Source organism: Ambystoma mexicanum, chromosome 4p (assembly GCF_040938575.1).
Source record: "Ambystoma mexicanum isolate Mex_15411 chromosome 4p, UKY_AmexF1_1, whole genome shotgun sequence".
In the NCBI taxonomy this organism is placed as follows: Eukaryota; Metazoa; Chordata; class Amphibia; order Caudata; family Ambystomatidae; genus Ambystoma; species Ambystoma mexicanum.
The window spans coordinates 985,458,240-985,484,144 of NC_090927.1; the positions used below are offsets into that span (position 1 = coordinate 985,458,240).

General features: G+C 45.1%; 1 protein-coding gene across 5 annotated transcripts in view; it reads right to left on the reverse strand.

The window, feature by feature from the left end:
* Nucleotides 1-5,311: 5,311 nt before the first annotated feature.
* SOBP (sine oculis binding protein homolog) overlaps nt 5,312-25,905 on the reverse strand; it is a 567,669-nt gene continuing 547,075 nt past the window's right edge. For all 5 annotated transcript variants that reach the window (XM_069606562.1, XM_069606564.1, XM_069606563.1 and 2 more), the window contains one exon: nt 5,312-7,049. The gene's annotated coding sequence lies outside the window, so the exon portion shown is untranslated. The remainder of the gene's footprint in view (nt 7,050-25,905) is intronic.

Below are 25,905 nucleotides of genomic sequence, written 5' to 3' on the forward strand. Positions count from 1 at the left end.
GACATTCGATTGTCACAATTTTAGTAAGTTCAACTCGTGGAGAAAGGAGGATTGATAGCTGTTTGTGTGTCGCAGCAAAGAAATAAGCCGAGGCTTGAAGATGGACCAAAGGAAGCCTACTTGTCTTGGTGTTAAAGGCTAAAGCAGCCAAAACTGGTTATCAGTCCTTGAAGAACAGTGAACACAAGACGCTGAGGCATTCCTTGTTAAGTTATAAAAAGAGAAAACACCAGGAGTGCCAAGTTTCTTTATTCAGGACAATGAAATGCTACAAAATGGGGCGATTCATGGTCTCCTGTCATGTCAGTTCAAGATGGAAATAGATGGGGGCATGCAAGCCTTAGCCTGGATAAGAAAGTGCTCACACTCCCTTACATTCCCAGAGAAGAAAAGCTACAAGGCCAAGTTCAAAGACAATCTGAATGGCAGACAGCATGAGTCATGAGAGATGATGGGCTAATTTGGTGGGGAGACATGGTCAAGTCCACCCACCAGCACCTGGGGTAACAGTTTATGTGCTGCTAGAGAATCAAATGTTCCAGAACAGCGCAAGCGTGCCAATCAATTGTACAAGGGCATATAACGATGAGCCTTATAGTTTGAGAGCCAATAGTATATTATGTTTCTAATCACTGTCAAAGATGACTTACACAAAGGAAGGGCATGGGTTGCCCACTTGACTATAGAGACCCAATCACAATCCAATCCTCTATAGAAAGTATACTTAGATACTCCCCTTTGTCCAATCAAAATCCTATGTAGGTTTTTGTAGTTGGCCACGTAGTATGACGTCACGTATGAGTTTTTGCTATAAAAGTGATGTTTTTTATTAAATGCATTGAGACCATGCTGTGCGACGTCCGTTGAGCTCCCCGTTTTAGATCTTTGAGAATAAAACAGACACTTTGCAACTTCCTGAGTCAGTCTTCTTACTTGGTGTGAGAGTTATTCTCCATCACATCCATCATACAATGTGTTACCTTAGTTAAAAGGACCATAAGGGTTCAGAGGCTAGGTCGGAGTCATACCAGGTGTTGCGCTTGGAGGCAGGCTTCATTCGGATCCTTATAACAGGGGCAAGGATATCCACAGTGTTGGTGATAAAGTGGGGAAGAATAGCAAGGGCAGAGTTGGTGTGGGAGTCCGTAGCAGGAGTGGGCGAGGGAATGAAAGTGGAGCCAAAAGCAGCAAATGACACTCGCTTTATCGGTCGAATGATGGAGAAGGAAACAGGCAGTGGCTTAGCAGGGGGATCTAAGAGATCCAGATGAGAAGACAGGAGGGAATGGTCAGACCAGGAGAGATATATAGTGAGAGGGTTAGAGATAGGAATGGCAGAGGAGATGAGAGCATCCAAAGTGTGTCCGGCAGAGTGCGTCGGACCAGAGGAATGATGAGGGAAAGAATGTCACAGAGGCTGCGAAGTGTCCAGTGGCCACCTCTGGAGTTTTAAGGAAGGCATCGTATCAACAGTAAGACAGACACAAGTGACCACAGTTCAAGGGTGTTAATTAAACTTCAAAAAGGGCTTGAAAAACACCTATTTAATCCTAAAGCTACAGATGGGAGCAAGCTACGACCATAAAATAATATTAATGCAGTCCTAGTGGTGTCTTGTCAAAATAAAAGCACCTACACTAATAAACCTATTGTCAATCCTTACCTCTAAATGCAAATAGTGTGGGAAACAGTGTTACAAAAAAGAAAGAAGTGTCACAAACATGATATGTCAGGATATTCAGGCCGCTGGCCTCCCTTCCCTATGTTTTCAGCATGGGACAAGGTGGTACACCCGAGCTTAGCATCGTCTCTGGCTTGTCTAGCATGAGGATGCAGTTCAATCATTGGCATCAGGGCCTTCCGTGCTCAAGTCTCTTTGCCTCTTAAAGTCTCTTCCTTCAGAGGACCTGATGCAACAAACAAACAGTACGTTTTTTTCATCTTAGTATTTTAAAAGTACTCAATTTCTCAGGCGATTCACTATTCAGCTTGGATCCCCGCCAGCCAGGCTCAGGTCCTCTTAACACAATGCTCGTAAGATATTTATGCATCCAATGTTTGTCGGATATTCATGTATCCAATTTCTCGGGATTCAATTCATGGCTCACCCCGGATCTCCCTCAGCCGGGAACAGATCTGTTTAACACAATGTTCAATTGGTCTCCCCCTGCCGAGCTCAGACCAATTCCAATTTAACTTTTTAACACAAACTTGCTTTAACCAAAAGCTCTCAGTTGATCTCCCTCCGCCGGACTCGGACCAACTTCATCTACTTTGTCATCAACTTTCTTTACGCTATTAACATCAAAGACTTTCGATTGTGCACAGGATTTTGCTTGACCCGGTGCAGGACCACTTCGATTCACAATTCCTTGTCACTCTTTCAGTTGGATACCTTACAGAGACTTTCGAATGAGCATGCACACAGTGCCGGACTACTCTGACTAAAGTATTGTATCGTGGCTTCAAAGTTCAATCACTCATCTGTTTAATTTTACTCGCATTGATGATCACATACGCTTCTTACAATAGTCTCTTCAGCATTCACTATACAATGTTGCTGCTTGTAACCTTGGTTTCAACACAGACTGGTCAGGTATCAATCTCCCCAACTCACCGGCAGTGCTGCCTTCACTGGTGTTGCTTTGTTGTAGGAGCCAAGGACAGTACTACAGCGGCAAGCATTTCTCCCCCGCCTTCACTATCGATGCAGGAGATCGCGGGTACCTCTGACATACAATGCAGGAATCTTCAGTCTTGTTTCCTGGTCTTATATTTTCTATTCCCAAAGGTTCATGAAAGTAACGGTTCCTTGTCGAAAAGGTCAAGGGCACTTCCCTCCTTGCGATCTCCTTCGGTTTTACCACCTTTCGCCTTGCATGTAACTGCCACCTGGGAAACTGCTGCTTCATTGTGTACTTTAACTTGCTCAGAGTGTGCTCTCATGCTCTACCTTTAATACGTGTTTGGAAGTGTAATGGAAGTCAGGTATGTGTAATGGCCAGTAATTGCCAGACCCTGCCTGACCATTGTATTGGGACATGTCAAGTAAACAGCACATGTATTAGTCCGTTTTCTCTCATAGCGAGCTGTTCGTGAGAAAGTGTTTGTGTTGGAAAAGGGTGGGGGGGGGCTGAGTGCCTATTTATCCTACCTGGTAGGATGGGGTAAAGGAATTACAGGGAAGGGGATACCTCACTCCCACTCACCGAAGACCTTGCACCGAGGTGATCCTCCTGCACTGGTCCACCCCAAGAAACTGGGTCCAAAAGCGATGGCCATGTCCTGGCCACCTGGATGACAGATCCCCGGGGACTAGCAAGTGAGACACCTTCTGGTTTCTCAGAGTCAATGTGGATATTGAAGCCACTTAGGTTTGGAGGTAGAGGCAAGAAGGGAAGAGGTGAGTTCAGACCACCTGAGATAGTGCGCAACCAGGCCGGGGGTCCTGTAGATGGTGGCGAGAGTCAACGAGACGGCTGGAAAGGCACCAAGCCTGCAGACGAGGCATTCAAAAGATGAGTAGGTCTGAGTGGGAATGATAGTAGCAGGGATTCATTCAAGGAAGATCATGGCCACTCCACCTCCAGGCTTGTTACGCCTGGGCTTAGAGAGGATCTTGTAGTCCTCAGGGAGGAGTGTGTCAAAAGCAGTGACAGAGCTGGCAGTGAGCCATGTCTCAGTGAGGGCGAGAATGTTGAGATCAAAGTCTTCGCAAAGGTGACAGATATCAGAAACATGTTTGACGGAAGAGCGAGAGTTAAGGGTAGCTAGGTGAACCTGTTTACCACCTATGACGGTCTTCCGAGGAGGGGTACAGGGATGTCGTATGCCCATCAGAGGTGGGAAAGGGAGGTGGCTGCTGGAATAATGGCAGCAGAAGGGATGAAGTAGATGAGGGATGGAAGTCGCTGATCATGAAGGAGATGGTTGGGCTGAAACTGAAAACATTACTATTCAGATAAAAGTCCGGACTGCCCAACCAGGAAGCTATGCCTTCTTCAGTCCCATCTTGTATGTTTTGTCTGTTGTCTTTATGTTCGCGCCCTGATGCCTGCGGGCTCCGGCGTGCTATAAACAAATAAAACAAATAAATGACAGTGCCATTGTGATAGACATTAATGATGCCCCTAGATGAAGAAGCAGCCAGTCAAGATTACTTCACAAAATGCCTTCTTTCCACACTTTCGGTGGCACACTATGGTATGGTAATGATTTAGGAGTATACAGGGAGAGTGGAAGCATCCCAGATTTGAGTTAGAGCTGGGGGAGCCAGTGAACTCTAGGGTAGGGCTGAGCCAGGGCAAAGCCTGGGGTTCTGGCCTGGCTCTAGGTGCACAATTCAGGCCGAGTCCGGGAAATGGCTGTACAAAATGAGAAGGGGTGAAGGGGTGTGGTGTCAGGGTCAAAAAAGGGGCTGTGTGTAAGGAAAGGGATTTTGGAAATAAAAAGCACAATAGAAAGCACACGCTTCCCGCCATGTTGGAATACTGCTCCTTAGTGCGCAAGCCTAATTTTCTTCCCCAGTCTGTTTCTTTGGCCGACAACACTGCCTGACTTCCTGGCCTGCCGTCTGACTTCCTATCCTGCCCCAGCCAATCAATGAGTGGCTGGGGAGGGACCAGCAGTCAGGCGACCGGGATCAGAAGAAAAGCAGACGCACTCCCGTAAGTGTTCCGACCAGAGGCCTAGCCAGGAGTCTCTAACAAGTGGGGCTTGAAGCTAATGCAGTGGGGCCCACCACAGTGACATTAACATCTGTAAATGCCCACAAAGCACTGCTGAGCGGGCGTTTATAGATTTTGGGTGGGCTGTGCCCGCTCAACCCCTATCCTGTCTATACCTCTGGTTCCGGCAACACTCACTGGAATGTGTTTTTTCCCCCCCAAGGAATTGGGTGGGCACCCAGTGGGGCTCGTGGCCTGCCCCTGCTTTGGGCAGGCACTGGCCCAAGGAGGGGGTCAGGCCAGAGCCCTGGGTGGGACGCTCAGGCTAGCCCAAGCCCCGCTGGGCTCACCCAGCTCTACTTTGAGTGATATAAGAACATATGTTGATTGCTGTACCAAGGTTTTTTTTCAATTTGTCCATTATGTATTTAAAATGATTGGTGGCCCTATGTTTGAAAATTGAAAACCTTGAACTCCATTCACACTCTGAATTCGGGTTCACCAAAACACAACTGGAAACAGAAAAAAAAACATTCACTTTAGATACATTGTAAGTTTGCGTTGCTTTTGTGGGCTTGTTGATCAATTGCAGGGTTGTTTCTTGCAGATTGCATGCACAAAAGAAAAAAAGAAATTCAACATCATTTCCAAAGAGATTTTCTTTTTAATCTTGGAAACAAAAGGACCTAGCTGCTGCTTCCACAAAGGGTCAACAAGTTTGCTAACAACTTTGGAAAATTGACAAGGACTTAAATCAATATTACCAAGCCGTCCACTCATTGCCAAGTCCGGATTAATAAATAAGGAGACCTGTGTAAAACAGTCGCTCAAAGTGTTAAGTGAATTTTTTTTACAAAGGAAACGGTAGAAATACAGTATATACACAGTACTCAAAGTGCTCCATCACTAAAATACTCGGGTGACCTCGCCGTACCCTCCTGTCGCAGTCACCCCCGGTAACAGACTTCACTGCGATTCGTACCAACAGAAGCCTCGCAAAATGGACACGCTCTGCCGTGCGTGGTAGACTGGACGACGTGCGTCGTCAGAGATAGGGCGCAGACGCGCAGCGTCAGAAGAGGGGCATTCATGTGGCGAGAAAGGGCTGCTTTCTATGTGTCTTTGTTCGACGTAAGTCGGCCCTCCTGCATCGGCTGCAGCACACACGCTGGTGTTCTTTTTCGGACTCCTGGCGACAACTGTACAAGTGCACACAATTAAGCTCTACCCTGTTATCCTCCGCCCAGTGACTGAGGATCGAATTGCACATGTCTCTTAACCATGACAGGAAAAAGCAAACAGTGGGTCTGAACCTCAGTGGAGGGGAGGTCCTTTCTGGCCATGCCCACTCCCTCTGGCGCATAGTTCTCGTTGGCTTGTCCAGACCACTCTAATTATCATGAAAGGGCTCTGCACATGGAGAGATTGTCTCACCGACTTCCTGGATCACTGAAAACCATCATGGTTTGAAATTTCATCCAGGTTTCTCGTGACGCCCAGAAACTCTGCCCCCTTGGATTCTTTTACACCTTAAGGGACGTTTGGTCTTCAGTTCAACACTCCTAGCTCTGTTCCCGAATGGGGCGTTCTCTCTAGGTGGGGGGGACGAGGTGGTTCTTTAAAATGAAAGCCGAGAAGGATAAACATTTACTGTGTTCTCTTGGCATACAGTCTTTACAAAACCACAGTAAAAACTATTCATGCTGCTTCTTGCATCAGACGAATAAAAAAAAGTCAAACTCATAAGAATATAACACTGAAAATATGGCATTAGGATAAAGGTGGCCTTAGAAAAAATAAAATAAAAAGTATATTAGCCAATAAAATATTCAAAACGGTTCATTTAAAAGTGCATCCCGGGTAAGAGAGAGAGGACTCTGAAGCAATACTACTCCAGTATAACCCCTGTCCCCATCGTCAAAATCTGTACAGGTCCAACACTGTACAATGCCAATCACAATTCGTAGTGTAGCAGCAAAACCACAGCAGTATCTTTTTAAAAAGAATACGTAAATCCATATCCTAGTCCAGTTATAATTTTCTGAACCTTGAAGACACAGCGGAAAAGCATCAACGTTGGTCGATATGTTGGTAAAAACCAGGAAAATCCTTTAGCAAGGAACAAGAAAGAGAAGCAAGCGTGTTCCTTCAGAGGAGAGGAGTCGAAGAACAGAGGCTGGAGGAACGAGATGCTTTCTCAGACCATTTGGGGCCTTTGATTTGTCTGTTGCTTCCATAAAGAAAACGTAGAAGATAGGACGGGTCCTTCACTCCTTGGCCAAAGAGAAGTCAGAGGGGTTGGACGGCTGGTGTGATCTGGAGAATGGATATGGTTTCCGCAGCTTTATTCTTCCGTGCAGGATACCCTGTCAGATAGCTTTCCTGTCAAATATATGAAAGGGAAGAGTTAGAGAAGGCCAGAAGCTTCATTTCAGAGGAAATAAACGCTATACAAACACAACATTTTCATCATCATTAATATTATTAACGAGAAGCTGCAAGTGGTCTAAGCAAATCAAATGGACACATGCCCTCACAGACCCACCTAAGGAAAGAGGCTCTCAGTGGAAAAATCATCCATACTTCCCAAGAAACATCACACTCTCTCCGAGGGCAGTGAAGGGGTGCCATTTATTCGTGGACATCCTCCTACAATTAGTTTAGGCTGATTTAATTGCAGCCAAGTGTCTCTGGAATGGAGCCACCTTTGCATATTGGATTTTCAACCTGTATAACCGGCTGAACAAAATATGCCAACTATCCCCTAATCTAGGGCTGTCCAACTCCAGGCCTGAAGGCTGGATACAAGTCGGATTTTCAGGATGCCCCTTATTAATATTCATGAGACAAATTTGCATACAATGATTCTAAATGTATGCACATTTTTTCTCATTGAATATTAATGAGGGACATCCTGAAAACCTGTTAGGTTCCCGGCCCTTGGGCCTGGATTTGGGACAACCAGTGCAGCCAAATCAATGTGATTACGAAGAGGCAGATCTGGAAAGGCCTTTTATAGAAGTGTGGCTAATGCTGAATAAACAGGAATGGGAGGACAGGCCAGCAACTCAGAGCGATCCTGTGAATGTTACAAATGAAACGCTGAAATCTCAGTCAATGAATTGTTGGCCAGGGTAAGGGGGAGGCTAGTAAGACAGCTGTGGGGGGCTTCACCCACTGGGTTTCCTTCCGTCACAGGCAGCTGATAACTCACCACCAATGTATTTGCATGAGCTAAGCTGTTTATGATAAACGCAGCCCAATTAAAATAAGCCACAGAACATAGTTCACCTATACATTATGTAGAGCAAAAAGGTTTCTAAAACTAAGCACACCAATTCCTATTTAGTTATACGCAAGGTACAAGTGCAAGGGAGCAGGAGGGATGAGTGCCTACGAGCCTCAGTCTTCTTATGTTTGCCCATTATCTAATACAGGACACACCAATATGATGTTAAGTACTACTAACTCTGTCAGAGAGAACCCGCCTCTTCCTCTTTTATGTAATGTTATGAGTCTTCTATTCTGTGCACACCACCATTGGAGGGGCCTTAGAGCACCAATCCTTGCACATGTAGACCGTGGTCTGAGGGGTGAAAAGGAAACAGGGCCAAAGAGAGTAGGAAAGGGGAGGAATAGAAAAAGTTAGGGAGAGAAAAACAAACATAACAGACAAAATGTAGGGAAACAAAAAAAGAAGGATGAGTTATAGTGGCTGTGGGGATGACCTCATAGTTGTTTGTGTTTTGACTAGAAGAAAATGTAATCAAGAGAGGGGATGAGATTGGTCCGCAGAATCTAAATGGAGGCAGTTACTGTGGTGTTGATATTCATTTAATTCATGTTGTGAACGCGTGATGACATTGAGATGTACTTAATTCCAGGGAGTTGTGGATGCTACTAACCAGAGAAGCAAATTGAACTCCACCCTGATGATAGCCAGAGGGAGGTCTGTAAAAGCCCACTGGCAAAGGGGCCAAGCCCAGGAATTGACTTGTGCAGAATGAGTGCGGGGAGACACAAAAATGGGAGTTTGACAGACATCCTCTCCATGCAAGCTACGCCCGACTGGCCTTTGGTTCAATAAGAGAGAACAGGTTTTGCCCTTGTATGTAGTGAATTGCTAAATAAGCTACTGGAATAGACCTTTAAATTAGAGGTACGGTTGTAAAATAATACCTCTAGGCCATCTTTCCGTTATAAAGCCTGTATGAACAGGATGTCTGCATCCTGAGGCACATGCTTTGGGGCCTTCCTGCACTGCCTAGGTGCATTCAAGCAAAGCCCAAGAAAGCAGGAGAGCACACGCTTCTCTACTCATTCTCTAGGCCATGAACAGTTAGGTTCTGTAGACAGAAAAGCTGGGCGGAAGTAAGGGCACACCCAAATAAGGGTGTATTTTTAAATGTGGCTCCCCTGGGAGAAAGGTCGTTGTCCATGCTGGCTGTGAATGTAAATTCTTTAGAACTGCCAAGAGCTTTATGGGGAATGATAATTGTAGTGTGGGAGGTTGGATTCCTCTGGGCTGCAGCTGGGCTATACTGGGAGTTCATGTACATAATCCAGCCTTTTCTAGCGTTCTCAACCCAGCCTGTCATTACCTTGTCCTGTCAGCGGGGGACTCTTAAGGGTGAGAAGGACTGAAGAGCCTGCCTTACCAGATGACATTAGCAAGTATCCATTGGGTGTTGCAGGCCTTTTTCATACACTGAGTCCCGTCAAGTGTATTATTGACTTATTTGAGTGGCTGTGAGGTGCTACATGTCACCTTCCAGCTGCTTCACTGTACTTGTTGGTCGTGTACAAAGTGACATGACATGGCAAATACAACATAGCAAAACAGGATATAATATATCATGACATAACATAAAATTGAAAGTTTGAATGGGAGGTGGGGGAATAAATGTACAAACAGATACAAATATAAAATGAGCACAACTCCCTAAAAAATGAAAAATAGCCGTCCAAACCAAATTTGAAAGCAACCAAAGTAAAACACGAGAACGGAAAGAAGTGGAAGTTCAGCAGGTGTGTCTGTGCCTGGGGAAGAGTGTGGGGGAAAAGGGAGGCAATCTCAGCAATCCAGAACGATGGTATAAATGCCTTAAAAAGCAGAATTGCACGATAACATTTTAGGCCAAGATGCATTTGGCAACAACACATAGACCTTAGGAACCCAACACTGCATATCATAGCACACATGCATAAACACAGAAGACAATGGTGAAGAGGGGATGCATAAACAAACATGGAACAAATGAGAAATGAGCAAACCTCCCTTAAACGAAAAATGGCATTCAGTAAAATTGTACGAAAGTGTTAAATTAAAAGGCAAGTATGGAAAAAAGTGTAAGTCCAAACAGGAGTGTGAGTAGGAGGGAGTAACCCCATCAAGGCAGAAAGAAGGCGTACGTTATGTAGAGTACATACGAGGGAGGTGGGTAAGAACACCCTGTACAGATTAGTAACATACTTTCACACATAAATATGTACTGGCGTAGAGCAACTGTTATTTTACCGTCAGCAAGTTTGGTTGCAGGGTGAAATAGTGCTGATTAATAGATGTCACTCCAGATGTTGCTTAGCCCTAGATGTCGGGGGTGTGCCGCCTATCTAGGGTGAGGGGACCGAGAAGAGGCTGACCCTATTGCTCAGCTATTGTAAAAACCCATGAATCGCATGGGGGTATATTCATATTAAAATGTCAGCACAGGAATCACAATTACGTTTCATGTTCCTGCACACTTGAACTCAGTTTCTAAAATTTCAAACTATGATATGTGGACCTGATGGGTGCATTGCTATTCTAGCGCATTTTGATGCTGCTATCAGCCTCACGGTTCATCCCCGATCCTTCATTCATCAAGATTAATACTAGACCAGTTATGGGAAGCCATATAGAATTTAGAGGCCACCATGCTGCTGGATCATAATAAGAATCTGCATATTTGGGTAGTAGAACTCTATGTCCAACAACTAAATACATAGGACAATGTATCCAGCAGCATCAGAATAAACCCACTACAGTATCAATAGCAGTATCCAAGGTCCTGAAGAAAGTGGCATTACCATTGCTAGTCACTGAAACCGGTCGGTCGACCAACACTACCAAGGGATTTCCCAATAACTATGGGTTACGGCTATAAATAATGTGTGTACCCTTCAGGTCCACATAACATTTTGAAACCTTAAAAACTGAGTTCAAGTGAGTTCAAGTGAGCAGGAATATCAAAAGGAATACTAAGTGTAATTGTGATTCCTGTGTTGAACGTTTTTATATGAATATACCGCCATGCGATTCATGGGTTTTTAAATAGCTGAGAAATAGGGTCAGCTTCTTCTCTGTCCCCTCACCCTAGATAGGCGGCCTCCACATATCTGGTGGCACAAGCTCCTCGCCCAGTAAACAGACCAACTGGCCCGAGTCACAACTCGTCTGCAAAAAGAGGACCTGCAAACTATTCTTCCACTACAAGAAGGCCAATACTTTTCCTCATGAACTGCACAACCAACATCTTCAGTTTCTATCACTGCCGCCATAGCAACCGAAATAACAATCGCAGTTTCAAGCTCGAGGGCTCTGCCATCGGAACGGCGAGCGCTTGCAGTCGCGGCACATTAGCATGTGCCACGTACAAGAAAAAGACGCAACCTCATCAAGTAAGTTGTAATGGATAGATCTGAAACACCATTCGTTCCCAAGCGCATTATCTAATCATGGTGTATGACCACAATCATTGTTTTTCCGTCTTGCGTGATCATTTACAGAAGTGATCCATACTGTCCCTGTTAAGGTCTGACAGTTTTAATAGGGTAAGCTTCTATCCTCTATGGCACATTATAAACACTGCGGTTACGTATTCAACAATAATACAGTCACTATATATCCCACTAACAGCCTATATCTGGGACTAGAGATAAAACACGAGTCGCGCACGGAATTATAATGTTGGTTACTATCATATTTGGACACACAAGCGGTTCTCAAAGCAAAAGCACCATGTTTTTTTTACTTTTAAGGTACACAGATTTCAACACGACGGGGAAAGGGAATAGAACCACAGGCATGATCTAACACACTTTCGAGACGCGGTCAGGACGACACAGTGGCTAATCCGATTGATGCGAAATATGCAAGATGCTCACTAATACGCCAACTTACAGTTGGTTTACTGTGGGTTTTCTCCTTATGTTTTCTCTCTGTATACGTGTTGCTTGTTTTTGTCATGTGGCCTGCATGCTTTAACTGGACATAATTATCTTGATAACCCTGAACTGCTTGATCCTTTTTTGATTGCTTTGATCGACGATGACATGGTTCGGATTTTTTTCATGTGTACTGAAGGATAAATCGAATTACAATGGTGAACTATAATCGAATTAGAAATGCCCTGATGAAGGACTCAATTAGGTCTGAAATGCGTTGGCAAATTTCGCATCTGTGAATAAAACAGATATATATGGATTACCCAACAAAAAGTATATTTTGAATTTATTTGAACCTACTTTGGCTGCCTATCACGACAGCCTTGGATCCAAATTTCACATATTGCGAGAAACATATGCTAAATTTGATATACACAACTGAGTGGTATCTAGGGTGTGCGACCCACACCGAAGGCTATTGAGCTTAGGTCCTTTTCTTTCTAACTGTTCTTCTCTTGTCACGCATCCACCCACCCTCAGGAACTCAATCCCAGTATCAGCGCGGAATGCCTCCACAATTCTCCAATTTTGCAAATCTCTCAAAACATGGCTCTTTCAACAACACCTGACTAAGGACGAATCCCAGTAGATGCGTTTGAAACAATACAACAAAATAAAAAGGTCCTTCTGGCAAATTAGCAGCAAATTGTATCCTAGCAACACCTCTGTCCCCAATAACCAACCATCCCTTGTTCCCTTGCAAGTAGGTTCTGCTTCATCATCCTCTAAACTGTTCTTCATCCACTCCTCTCGAGGGATGGCCAAGCTTATCATAGCAGCCACATGCTCTTCTGTATGTTCTTTGTCTCTCTTCATGCCCGGGTCTTCCTTCCCAGTATGGGCTGAAAGTCTACATAAGCAGTCTGCTATTACACTCTTACACATTGGCAGGTAGACTACCTTAATATTGTAGCTTAAAATATCTGCAGCCCACCAACATAGGCAAACGCAGGCGGTGCAAAAGACTTTTGAACTTAGAATATAAACCTGTGGCTGGTGGCCAGTCTTTATTAGCGGTAGACTGCAAGCCAGCATCTTGAAGTGACGTAACCATTAACAAACCCCCAGAGCCTAGCACTCCACAGCCGAAGAATTTACTTCAACCCCCTAAGGCCTCTGGATGCCAAAGCAATGTTAATCTCCTTGTCCTGTTGTGCTCACGTGAGGATCTCCCGAAGACCTCCTTACTGGCATTGACCGTCATTAGTGTACGTGCAAAAGCGTGAAACATGATTGCGGTGGTCATGTTGATATTATTCTCAGCATTTCAAACTCTCCTTGGTACTTTTCCAGCCAGTTGAATTTTGCATACTTTTTTGATGTTTCCCTCATGTAGTTTAACTCCTTAAGTGGCAGGCTATTATGCAAGGCTATGGAAAAGGACGAGCATACTCGTCCTTGGCACAGTGAAGTTTTCTTCAAACTTTGAATAATATTTTGCCAACCTAAAAAAAACAACCTGAGCTGTCTTCTGGTGGGGTACATTCAGCAAGTTGGTAAATACGGCTTTTTTTGGTTTGATAACCAGTGTGACCTAAGTCGGTTACCTCTGTGACACCGATTATGCGTTCCTTGCATCTGGTGACCACTCAGTAGTCACATTACTTGTGGTCATTCTCTTTTTGGTTTGCTCTGGTGACCAAGATATCATCCTGAAAAAAGTGTTCTCCCTTCTTTCCAATGAAGCACTCCTGTGGCTCAGGACTTTCTGAATGGCATGGGCTCCCATGGCTGGTATATACGACGTGTGGAGACTAGATACCGTGGACAAACATTTGATGCTACGCACGTGACGGGTCAAGGGTGGAGAACACGGTCACTGGTTCCAGAGTTGCAAGACTCTGGCACAGGTTTAGTAAAGGATGTAGATCACAAGGATTGAGTTGGAGGCTGGCACTAGCAGAAGTTAGTTTTGTGGGGCGCCTTCAGTAAAACTATTCAACCTGTTTTGGTGTGCAGCTTCTCTTTTCTCGCCTCCACTATTATTAATGAGGTGTGAGACGCTAAAAGAGTTAAAGGCCCTCATTACGAGTGTGCCAGTCCAGACAAAATGATGGAAAAAATGTTGGGAATACTGGCTTCGGCATTTTTACTAGACCGGCACACTCTGTATGCCAGTAGGGGATCTGATCCGACGGCACACCTGCCCAACGGTAGTTCAGGCCCCTACCGGCAAATCATTGCCGCAATCACCAGCACCACTACTACCGAGCTGGTGATTGCGGCAAACCCCTTCCCTGGAGACCTACTGGAATTCACTGCTGTTGCCGGCACCCGTAATATTCCGGTAACACCGGGCTATCGGGTGCCGGTAACGGTAAGGCAGGTTTGCAGGTAACCAGCCAGTATTACAGGTGGGTTACTGGCAAACTCGTAATGACCCTTAAAGTCTAGTTTTAATGAAGAGAGGCTGCAGATCTAGCTCCTGCCACAGCCAGCCTCAATATGATTGCCTGAGATGCAATAACTTCTAGACAGCATCAATGTCATCCCATTCAAAGTGGCCACAGTGAATGGGCAGGCAAATAACCAAACAAGACCTTCAAGATGTGTGTCCCTCATATGCAATTTCTCCCTAACTGTACTCTAATGCAATGGTTCCGGCCACCCAACAGCCCAAACTAAAAACGTTGTCCCCTGTCGTGTTGAATGTTAAGTTACCGTCTTTGTGAGAAACACTCAAAAATGGACTCTCGGCAAAAGCGCTTTCCTTAGGAACTTCCGTGGGGACCAGTAACTATTGAGCTTCGCTTTGTATTCCTACAACCCCCCAAATGCCGCAGCTAACCTGGCAAACCCTTTCCTTTTTCGTGTATATAATACTGCGGAAGAGATCACGTGGGGACCTGTGCATGGGAAGCCATGCCAGTGTGACGGTCAAGTTCCTGGAAGCAGCACTGCCCGAGGGCACGAAGGAAAAGGAGGAGTCTCTAGAAACACAGGAATGCCAAACGGTTCTGTTATTTTTTCACTGGTAAAATGTGCTTTGAAATGGCTCGTGTTTAATTGCAGCAGGAACGTTCAGTATTCAAAGACAGCCAGCACCATCTAAATGGCCTGTAATGACTCGGGGTGTGGGTTCCAGCCCTACCACAGCTGAAGCAGTTTACTTTTTTTTTCAAGCTCTGTATGCAGTATTCAGTCCAGTGAGACGGTTGCTATCGGAGGGAAATATTTGACGCTGACGTTGTGGAGCAGAGTACCTCACGCTGATGTGCGTATTATTAAAGGTGTACAGTGGCAGCGCGGACCATATATTTTGCTGGCCGTCTCCCGCTCTCCCTGACCTTCTTTCTCTCTCTATCCCTCCCTCTACCCTCCTCTCCCCATTTCTTTCCCTCCCTCTCTCTTTATCTCCCTTTATCTCACTCCCTCCTCTTTTCTCCTCCTCTCTCCCCCTTCTCTCTCTCCATCCCTCGCTTTTTCTCCCCCTCGCTCTCCTTTCTCCATTTCTCCCTTCCTCTGCCACCCTCTCTCCTTCTCTCCCTCTCCTTCTTTCTCTCTCCCTCTCTTCACCACCCTGTGATTACCAGAACTGCCTCCTCTTCAGCACCAAAACCATATACTTCATGGGGGTACACGTCTCACCCCTTCGTGATACCCAACTTCCTGACACCAATGCTTTGGGTAAACAGCCCTCACCCACTCACCCATATATGTTTCCTGTTAGAATGTGCCAGTTGACTTTCACGTTGTGGTCATTGCTACATTTCACCTGGAAGGGCTAGGGAGCCCACTCCTGACACATCCGGGGCCTAGAGAGTAGGAACTTTTGCCTGAGCAGTGGAAAGCTTTGACTGGGAGGAGAGCTCGGGGGCAATGCCCGCTCCTTGTCAACCGGGCGATGCTGCGCAGCATGAAAAGTCTGCGTGGAGTGCTCTACAAATCAACAACAACAAAAGACTCGCACAGAAACTCAGCCATGGGTGGGAGCCTGCAGGTGACAGACAGTGACCAGAACACCCAGCCCGCACAATGCCATATTTTTGTCTGGGACTATGCCCAAGCATGGCTAGCACACTGATCTTCGCTGGCCTGGGCAGCTGATATTTTGCCACCTCTCCCTCTAATGACAGTAGGGCCAATTTGCTTCTAGGTTTTAAACTGAAGCCATTTCTCAGCCTGCCCACTAGGTGGCACCCTAGAAATGCACTGATGTACGACCACAGGCTCAGATGACCAGCCCCGTCGAAATCTCAGGCGAGAAGGGGTCCTGGAGTGCAAGGGCCTCAGTGCATGATGCCACATTGCCATTTTTCAATTACCGTTTCATACGGATGGTAAAATCCAACTTGCTTGAAGCGGTCAGGGGGCAACTTTCCGCACCATGGACTGCAGGCAGGGACGCCTTAGGGCCCTGCCTGCGTGGTGGGAGAAGGTGCGGCAGGCGCCCTATTGAAATGAAATCCGCCCGCTCTTGTGCTGGTGCCAGGCTTTCCAGCGCGGGAGTGGGGCGCAATTAACAACAATCGGGTGCAGATGCTATTGCATCAGCAGCCTATTGAGGTGATTACCTCCATGCTCTGCCACGGTTTTCATTAGACTAGGGTGCTGATGCTTTCACATCGGCACCCTATTCCAGTGATTAACTCCCTGCTCCGGCGCAGGAGCAAGGAGTTAAACATTTTTGTTGTTGTTTGGCATATTGCTAAAGCACCACCTATACGCCAAAACTATTGCAATGGAGTACAGGGAGAAATGGCATGTGAGGGGGGACACACAGCTTGTTCATAGTGTGCATGTTGCCACAGAGTTGAACGACCTGTAAATAATAGACAACAATGTTCCCAAAGACAACCGTTCTCCTTTGATCAATCTTAGAAAGATTAAGACAACCTTTGGCTGGAGCCTTTGGCTGGAATCCACTGAACACATTATTAGCACGGGCTATTTAAGCAACACCGCTCTTGCATTGCTCCAAGTCTGGTTGTGCTACGAATTGGCAGTTCCTCAATAAAGCTACCACTGCACTGGTATATGCCAGGGCCTTAATATGTTCTAGCACGTATGCGCCACATTGAGGACGGTAGTTACACACCCTCTCCTGCTGCTCCCCACGGTAACTTCCCACAGCATGAGCACATTTGGGGTTGCAGCTGCAACTCCCATCAGCTCATTGGGGGTGATGGATACACGACCTATGGCATATGCGTTCGACATTCCAATCAATACAAACATAACATAAAATAACATACCACACATGCTGTGTCTAGAAGCAAGGCACCAGTTTTAAAAGTGTCCTTTAAGCACATCACCGATAACGTTTTACTTTGCTTCTGTATGTGGCCAGAGGGACATGTCGACCAACTGTCCACAGAACATAGAGTAAAAATGCTATCTTCCTATGGTAAATTGATGGACAAATTCTGACAAAATCATAAGGGTTGAGCCCTGGTAAATGCTCCCACAAATTAAGCGCTGAATGTAACGCGCTATCATCGCTTTATAGACATTCTCCAAAAGACATCTGACGTTGCGGCATCTTCTGAAGTGAAGAATGAAAGGGGGCCAGTTGATCTTTGCATCTCTGCCGAGTGACCACCATGCGGCTCAATCATGATCAGCGTGCGCCTCAAGACGACGCGGGAGAAGATTGCTCGTCTGCCCGTGCTTTAAGCACTTGATGTCCTCCTAGCCTTCCAAGTTCATCCATTAGGTGATAGGACAGTATAGGCAATCATGGGCACTGCAAACAACATGAATCTCAAAGGCACAGCGGGTAGGGGTGCCATGGTCAGAGGCACACCGGCACACAACGGCCACACGTGTGGCTCCTCGGCAAGCAATACAAGCATGTAGGGAATTCAAATACATTTGCAAAGGTGGGTTCCATGTATCAAAACTAGAGAGTGGTTCCTAAAATGGAGGATTTGCAAAACAATAGAACACAGTGCATATGGCACCCAGGAAACAATAAAGACTAGAAGACATCCCATCAAGGCACTGCCAGAACTACAAGCGAACTCCTTACCTGTCTCCCAGCATATCGAAACCCCAACACCAGACATCTTCACACATCAAGCACTAAAGTCAAACGCCTCTCCCCATAATGCAATCGACAGCAAGAAAACAATTTGAACGCACTATGGAAACCCCAAGAACACTCCCTACCTTTTTGACTAACCCATAATTTCTCTCCACCACACCACACAAAAAGGCTAAACCAGTCACTCACACATGTTTCACAAAAGACCCACTCCTCAGACTTCCAAAATCACAAATGTACACCTCTAATTATGACTGACATACTTAGCATCTGGCCAGAATATGCCCACACTATAAGCAGGAGGCCACCCCTCGGGACACAATGCCGTCACCGCCTCCAACGTATCAGAGCGAGAAAGCTTACATGAACGCAGAGTACAGCGTACCTCCGTTCTACAACCTCAACGCAAAGCACCGCAATCTCGCCTTCCCTCTCTCAGCCGCTGACCAGATCCACCAGAGTGCCTGGAGGCCGTGTAAATGGCCACGGTGCTGGATACAAATCCCAGTAAGGTAACATGGTGCAGATCGGTTGCCTGGTGAGATTGCTATGTAGCCATGTCCTTTGAGGACACTACTCAGTGAGCAAAAGTGCAATAGGAAACTACATACACTGTCTGTGGGTAGGAACCAACCCTAGTCCACAATAGCAAAGACAAGCTAAAGACCAAGAAGGGGCTATTGTCTTGCAGCATGGCTGGCTGTGCAAGTGTGGGTTAGACGGGCCTCGAAGTCCTTATCTGCAAATAGCACCAATGCATCTATACATGTACGCATGCAGGGTCAAGTGAGTTCAGCTCGGTGACGACCATGACACCCACACAGGGTAGCATTACCCTCAACATAAGGCCCATGTTAATTGGTGGGGAATTTTTCAGCACGTCCCTTAGAAAATGGAGTCTGTGGCTTGGCACATCATCAGCCAGAGGTTCATTAGTTTATTGAATAAGCCACTGGCCCGTTGCCTACTTTAAAATGCAGGAGGTGGGGATCAGCTCAAAGTAGGAAAGGGGTGATTCTAGCGCATAGACTGCATCCACAGGCCCAAATGAAGCTATATGGAGAAGGAAGAACAGACGAGTCACCACAGTGTCCAGTTTGTCACACTGGTGGGAGTAGCAAGGGTGGCAGGACAGTCTGACACACTCTGAGCCGACAAGGGTTGGCACAGCAGAACCAGTGGATATTGTGGCGACATCTAGGGCTGCCTCTCATTTTCACATTCTTGTTGAAAAATAAAGGAAATACTCTGCAATGATTATCAAAAGAAACAAGGTCAGCCACATTTCATCTGGGATGCCCAAGGAAACCGCCTCAGCCACAGGGCACCCGGGATGCCCAAGGAACACCCTTAGCCACGGTGCACCCAGTGTGCCCAAGAATATACCCTCAGCACCTGGGATGCCCAAGGAACACCCTCAGCCACGGTGCACCCAGTGTGCCCAAGAATATACCCTCAGCACCCGGGATGCCCAAGGATACACCCTCAGCCACGGTGCACCCAGTGTGCCCCTGGATTGTGAGGGTTGCACTGTTTTTGTTGTGCATTTCAATGCTTTGCCATATATCCCACGTGCCTGCACAGACCATATCGAGAGCAGTCCAGTATTGCTCTCATCTGCATGTTCACAGGTAACAGCACAGGACTGTGAGACAGGGCTCTGCTGGTCTGCCATTATAACGCAAGTGTGCATCTCAGCCATACATCTTTTGGAGCTTGGTCAATTGAAAGCTATAAAATTGGGTAATATAAACAACTTATCACAGCATGCAGACATGGGTAGAATCCAGCATGAAGTGCAATATGATACTGTAATACACCAGAAAAGGCAGAAAAACAATTTTGCACATTTGTAAACAAAATAATTAAGTTCCTAATATGGGCCTTATTTGGTTAAATGGGTGGAGCAAGTATTTTAACTAATATTATTGACTAGTGTCAGAGAATGTTGCCTGCTCGTCTTTTGATTCTTAATTAATGAAACATTGAGCCTCGTTCCGAGTTTGGCTTTGATTTGTAGTAAATCTGCCGAATTGCTGGCAAAATGGTTAGCGCTACTGCCACTCGGTGACTTACCATGGGATTATGAGTCGTGGTGTCAGTCCCCATGGGGATTCCGTCCGATTTACCACAAGCGGTAATTCCGCCACGGTAAATCCACTGATGTTTGGTGTTTAATTGGAGGATTTACCTCCAGCATGGAGCATAAATCCTCCACTTGTGGTTTGGGAAAAACTCGCAGTTTGATGGTGTGGTAAATGCAGTGGTAATTCCATAACAACCCCAAAAAGCGGCAGTAACAGAATTACAGCCACTTTTTTAGTGCACCATCAAACTTTGAATGGTGCCCATTCTCTTTGAGCAGGCTTTATTTTCTGTTCCTTTTTTATATATATATTGGCCAGGGGCAATGCTGGTTCGTGAAGAGACTGCATAAAGACATGTGCAGTGCATTATTTATGAAACTGCTGTCTCCCAGTTTCTTGGCCCAAGGTCGTAAATTGCCGAACTAGTTTGATCCAGCGGCTACAAAGGAACAGTAGAAGGAATAAGAGGAGATGTCACGCTGGGAGGGGCAGACGCAGCTCCTCCACAGGAAGCATCTAGAAGGGACACATGCATCTAAGATGGACTCCTACAGAGGCGGTTTCGCTATATTTTTATGATGGAGGAGGATCTTCCTCAACAGAAGGCCTAGAACAGGATTCTTGAATCCTGTTAAAGTTAAAGATTAGTTAGAAATTATTGACACAACAACTTGTGTTTGATACTTTGGACTGAAGTCTAGCCCTTGTGGTTGCTTAACATTTCCTTGAGAATTTTTAGGAAAGCTGTAACCAGGCACCTAAGGAAGAGCTGACTTCTTGGGTTAGATGAGGAAGACATTGCACCAAGGGTTTCAGTGTCTGTGTTACATTATGAAAGTTCTAGATATAGCTACTGGTCCTATGAAATACCAAACAGCACGTTGCAGAAAGAAATGTGATTGGGCAATATTTGAGGGTTCTTCTCGACATTAATTAGTTCTGAGTTAGTCACCTGGCTTCGGGTAGCTCCTAATAGGTGAAGATGCCATTGGAGTTTATCTTGCAATACAAACCGAGCTGTCTCTCGCTTGTCATTGCCCTAGATGGATGTGTGAGCCCACTTTATTTGACAAATGGCAGCACATCATTCTTTCACTAAAAGTAGAAATGGAATCACGCACCACCACATTGAAAATTCACTGGGCCCGTCTCAAGGTCGGTGTGCCTAGATTGCAGGAAGCAGGGCGGTATCAAACCTGCGGTGTGGTGTGCTCCAGGAGCAGGACCCAGGCTTGTCATGGTCCAGCAGGATGCCCACTTATTTGATTTAGTGTTTGTCTTTTTAAAAAGGGAAAAAAGAAATATATCCCCAGAAACCACAATCTCCTGTCAGCACGATTTCCACCTTGAACCTTTGGTAATGTAAGAGATAAGTAGGACAGAGTCTACTATATCGACTACCCGAGTCATTAAATCTACTTCTGCAACCTCCGATGAGTACAGACAATAACCAGAAGGGCTATATAACGTAACCTTCTGAGCAATTTGAAGTGAAAAAATACAGCTCTAATTCCTAATAAATATTGCCTCTCTTATATCATAAATATGGCTTACCGTTGGTGCATCATTTTGCAAAATATTATTAACCATGATCTGAAGAAAACATTTACTTAAATGCTTCTACGTGTCGAAACACATGCGATTCCAAACCCCACATTTAAGTTATGGTACAAAAGAAGAACTATCAACAGATGTGTTGCGGGGGGGGGAGAGGGGGCTATAGCCCCCGGTCTTGTTTGAAGCCCTGGATAGAAGCTCAGGGGCTACAACCAAAAGGCTAGCTAGCCCAGAGTCCCGACAGTCCCAACATTAGCATAGCTCTGGATCTTTACCAGACCTAGGAACACCCCTGACTATCAACAAAGAAGTGTACATGGAATTGGTCTGGTCTCCTACATGCACCATTCTTCTTCAAGTGATTATGCCATGTGTGCACCATGCACCTCACACTGCGTTTCAAATAGTCAAATATAGGGTGCCAGCTACCACCGTGTGTACCCTTCTCCACACTCCCCTATTGTGCACTAAGGGAAATCACAAGCCTATTAAAAAGTGAAATCATTGTATTGTTTGTGTTTGCCATGTATGTAAATAAATGCATACATGAGCAGAGATCCAAGTGGTCACTTAACTTGAAGGATAGAGCTCACACCTTGCACAACTTAGTATTCACTATTGCTGTGGTTGTGTATGCATTGACCGAATCACAATTGTCAGAATTTTAAAGGTCAATTAGTACATATATGCGGGGGAAACTCCCCACACCTCCCACCCCAAACTCCTTGTTTTATTTATAATACAAACCAACCCAATATATATACATACAAAAAATAAAAGTTCAATTAGGACCATTAAAATTCGACCATTTAGGTCATTCGGTCAATTGTGCTCGGTCAATTTGGGTAATACCTTACAATCACCACTTCATTGATTAATGGCCACCAGTAACTTGACTGTTGTGTGTCAGGTTCACCTACTTTTTCAAATTTGTACCAATTCCACCAGGACAACCAGGCAATCCTTCTTCGATACATAATCTAGCATTCGACTGTGCAAGCTCCACTCCAGGCAGTCTGCCGTTAAGGAATATTAAGGAGACGGGCACAAGCCTGGCTCCTGAATATTCATTAGGGGTCTATCAGTGTAACAGAAACACAGAGCCAATGGCCCAGGCAACATGCACAAGCCCCTTTAGATAACCTACTCTCTTGTCTGCTTATTGCACTGAGACCATTATTGTATTTACATAGCCAAACACAAATGTAACACTGTGCTATGCCATATGCTTGAAAGATGTAAACAAAGCAATTATAATCGCAAACAATTAACTTTATTTTGGGGGAAGCGGCTGCAGCAGCACGAGGTGTGATGGAAAACACACTGCTCTCCTTACTTGACGAAGAAGAAACCTGCGAGGAAACTGCAGGGCGCCTTTCCCGCTCCAGTTGAATGTTTAGCCTCATGGCATGTTTCGTTGAGTTTTCTGCTCTAGTTTGATTGATATAAATATTATTTGAAGGGCATCTGGTTTACAGCATTCTGACTTGCTCAGCCTGAAACCACAGGCAATGAAATGATAGGCTTGCGCGGAGTAGAGCCTGCAACCGTAACACTGTGCGCCGCATCTCAGGCCAACATTTAATATGGCTAATTTTAGAAGGCGGGGCCCAGTTCCAGAGTTGAAACAATGGCACCAAATAAAAGATATCAGATGCCAACCCTACAGGTCTTCACCATACTAAAAACCCGATATGATTACATTCTTTCCTTTGGCCTTAACTACATCAAGACCGAGACGGTGGAACAGCCCACATCCTGGCGGAGGGCTTAAGCCTTAACGTCTGGGCTTATGTTGCCAATTAGCATTTCCAATAATCAAGTAATTGGTGCATTAAAGGCCCTGGGATCTGGCCTGGTGCCCAAAAGGGTCACACTTCCGTTGGTTTTTCTGGAGTTAGGGATTCACACTGCCTTTCTGAATCTCCAGTCTGGCTGCGTCTGGCTCACCATTTCCTGCAGTTAATGCAAGTCCTCGGGTGAGAGGCATTAGAAGGCTTCACCGGAACTCGCTCTTCTGTTCCTCGTGCATGGAATTTCCATGAGTGCCACCAATCATTTCACTGCTCCTTTTGTAATGTTATGCCATGCAGCAGTTGCAAAGGGCTTAAATGCCACTGGTATGGCCACGAAGGGCTGACACTGCTTGGATTGTCGTGCATACACAATCAAGTAGAGCATTGTATAATATAGGCAACCTTTACAGAAAAGGTGGCAATATTGAAGCATGCACGAAGGCGTAGCATATTGCCATTATTCAAATGTAGTAACAGTAAAGTGTAGTAAACCCAACAGATCAACATGGCTTAAGAGGCACTTCAAGCCAATGAAGAACATGGCTGACATAAGAATACTCATTATACTCATAATACTCACTATACAGATTCTCGTTTATAATTCTAATTGGTTATATGTTTCTAAGCACGGACCCGAGGATCGAACATATGTTGCTCCACTTAGTCTTGCTTACAAGGCGAGCGCGTTGCCCCAGAGCTATCATTTGCCCTTTACTGTCAGCAGTAAAAAGTTTGTACATTTATATAACTTGACACATTCAGAAAGAGAATGCCACTGAAAGTGGATTGGCCTTTTAGTGGCAAAATTCTTTTTGGGAGGAAAACACCTGCTACCCCACTCCTTAAACCAGACCACTGTGCAATTAAGCAACTCACTTTTTCCTTAAGGACTAGGGATATCCCACAATTTGGCTCAAGGGTGATCAAGGGTTTTCAATGTTATAAAATGCATACATGGACTTGGGGATGAATATTTCATTTGACTCCCTGGTTTAGATAAGCGCGTAGGAAAGTGAGCTTTCTTTTTTCATATCATGTAAACAACTTTTAAAAGTTAATCGTAGCAAGAATAGTTTTGGCCTTTGCAGTTTTTCATTGCATGACTGTGTTGGCCCAATGACGAACTGGCCCAGCTCAAATCATGCAAGTGCATAATGTGAGCGGTTTGGCTCCGCTGTCTGATTAAATACTTCCAACATTTTAAATAATCGCCTGAGGCACAAAGCGTGCAGCTAAAACAGGTGGCAAAGCAAGACTCATACGTTGCTTTAGATCTCTGTACCATACAACTTGGCATCGTCAACAATGTTCTTCAAGTCTAATTACCAGGGCCGTAAACAATATCCTAATGGAAAACCCAAATAATCAGTTCACTGAAGGCCCTAAAAGTAGGACTGCACCCCTGAAATAGAATAAAGACATAGATGATATATGAGATCAGGCCTATGAAGGCATGTACTGTTGCAGGATAACTATGGCTTGGAGTAAGATGAGAATGGTGTGCTGTACCAAGAACCAATTGACTAGCTATGTCTTTGCAAAGAAGGCATCAACATTCATGTAAACATGCTAGTTATAACTAATGTAAGGAAGAGCCGACAGTGAGAAGGCCATAGGCCCCTTTCTACCTTTGAAACATGTGAGTATCATTCATGGTTTAAAATGTACCTCCAGGACACCTGAAACAGCTGCCCTACTCAGAACTCAGTCTACCTTCGATGCTCCGCAGCCTATCAACCCACCCACCCACCACTGCCAGTAGCTTAAAGGAACAGAGCTGTTCTTTTTAAAAACCGGCTGCTGATGTATGTATATTGGAATCATCCTGAGATCCTTACACTATTCAACAATATAACAATGTTATTAGTTATTTATTTAATATTAGCATGCTACAGGGGCCGTTTCTTGGCCATGCTCTCTGGCACATTACCCACTCTTGTTCCCCAGTATAAACTACGCTTAAAAATCAACGCCAGACTGACTGACACCCCACATCTCTACTCTAGTACAAACATGCCTCTACCCCCACTACGGGTTGCAAAGAATACTTGTTTCTCTCACCAAGCAAGAATAGGGATGTTAACAGCTTAATTTCAAGAAGGTTAGATTAGTGCAACGCGCTCTTTCTTGTACTCCCTAAAGCATCCAGCTCTCGTGTACAGCATATTCAGAATGTCACTGCTAGACTGCTATTAAATCTGTTCAATACAAATAGAGTTGTATGGGTTGCTGGATTCTGTCTCCACCCCTGTAACTTTTAACACATCACAAGCAGAATCTATTTTATTTAAACAAATTATACCTATCGCTTTAGTCCTTAACACTAGTTATATGTCCCTGTATGCATAGAGATAGAGAGCTTCCCCTTATAGGGACATATAACTAGTGTTAAGGACTAAAGCGATAGGCATAATTTGTTTAAATAAAATAGATTCTGCTCGTGATGTGTTAAATGCTATTAAATCTGAACATTACACACCACTGGCTTCACTAAGAATTTGGAGGTGTGGTTAGAAAAAAGTGGTAGCAATGGGATTGCAACCAATTTTTCCCACGCTGCCAAATTTGATGCCTGTAGTAATGTGGCATTTCCCAATGGAGTGCTA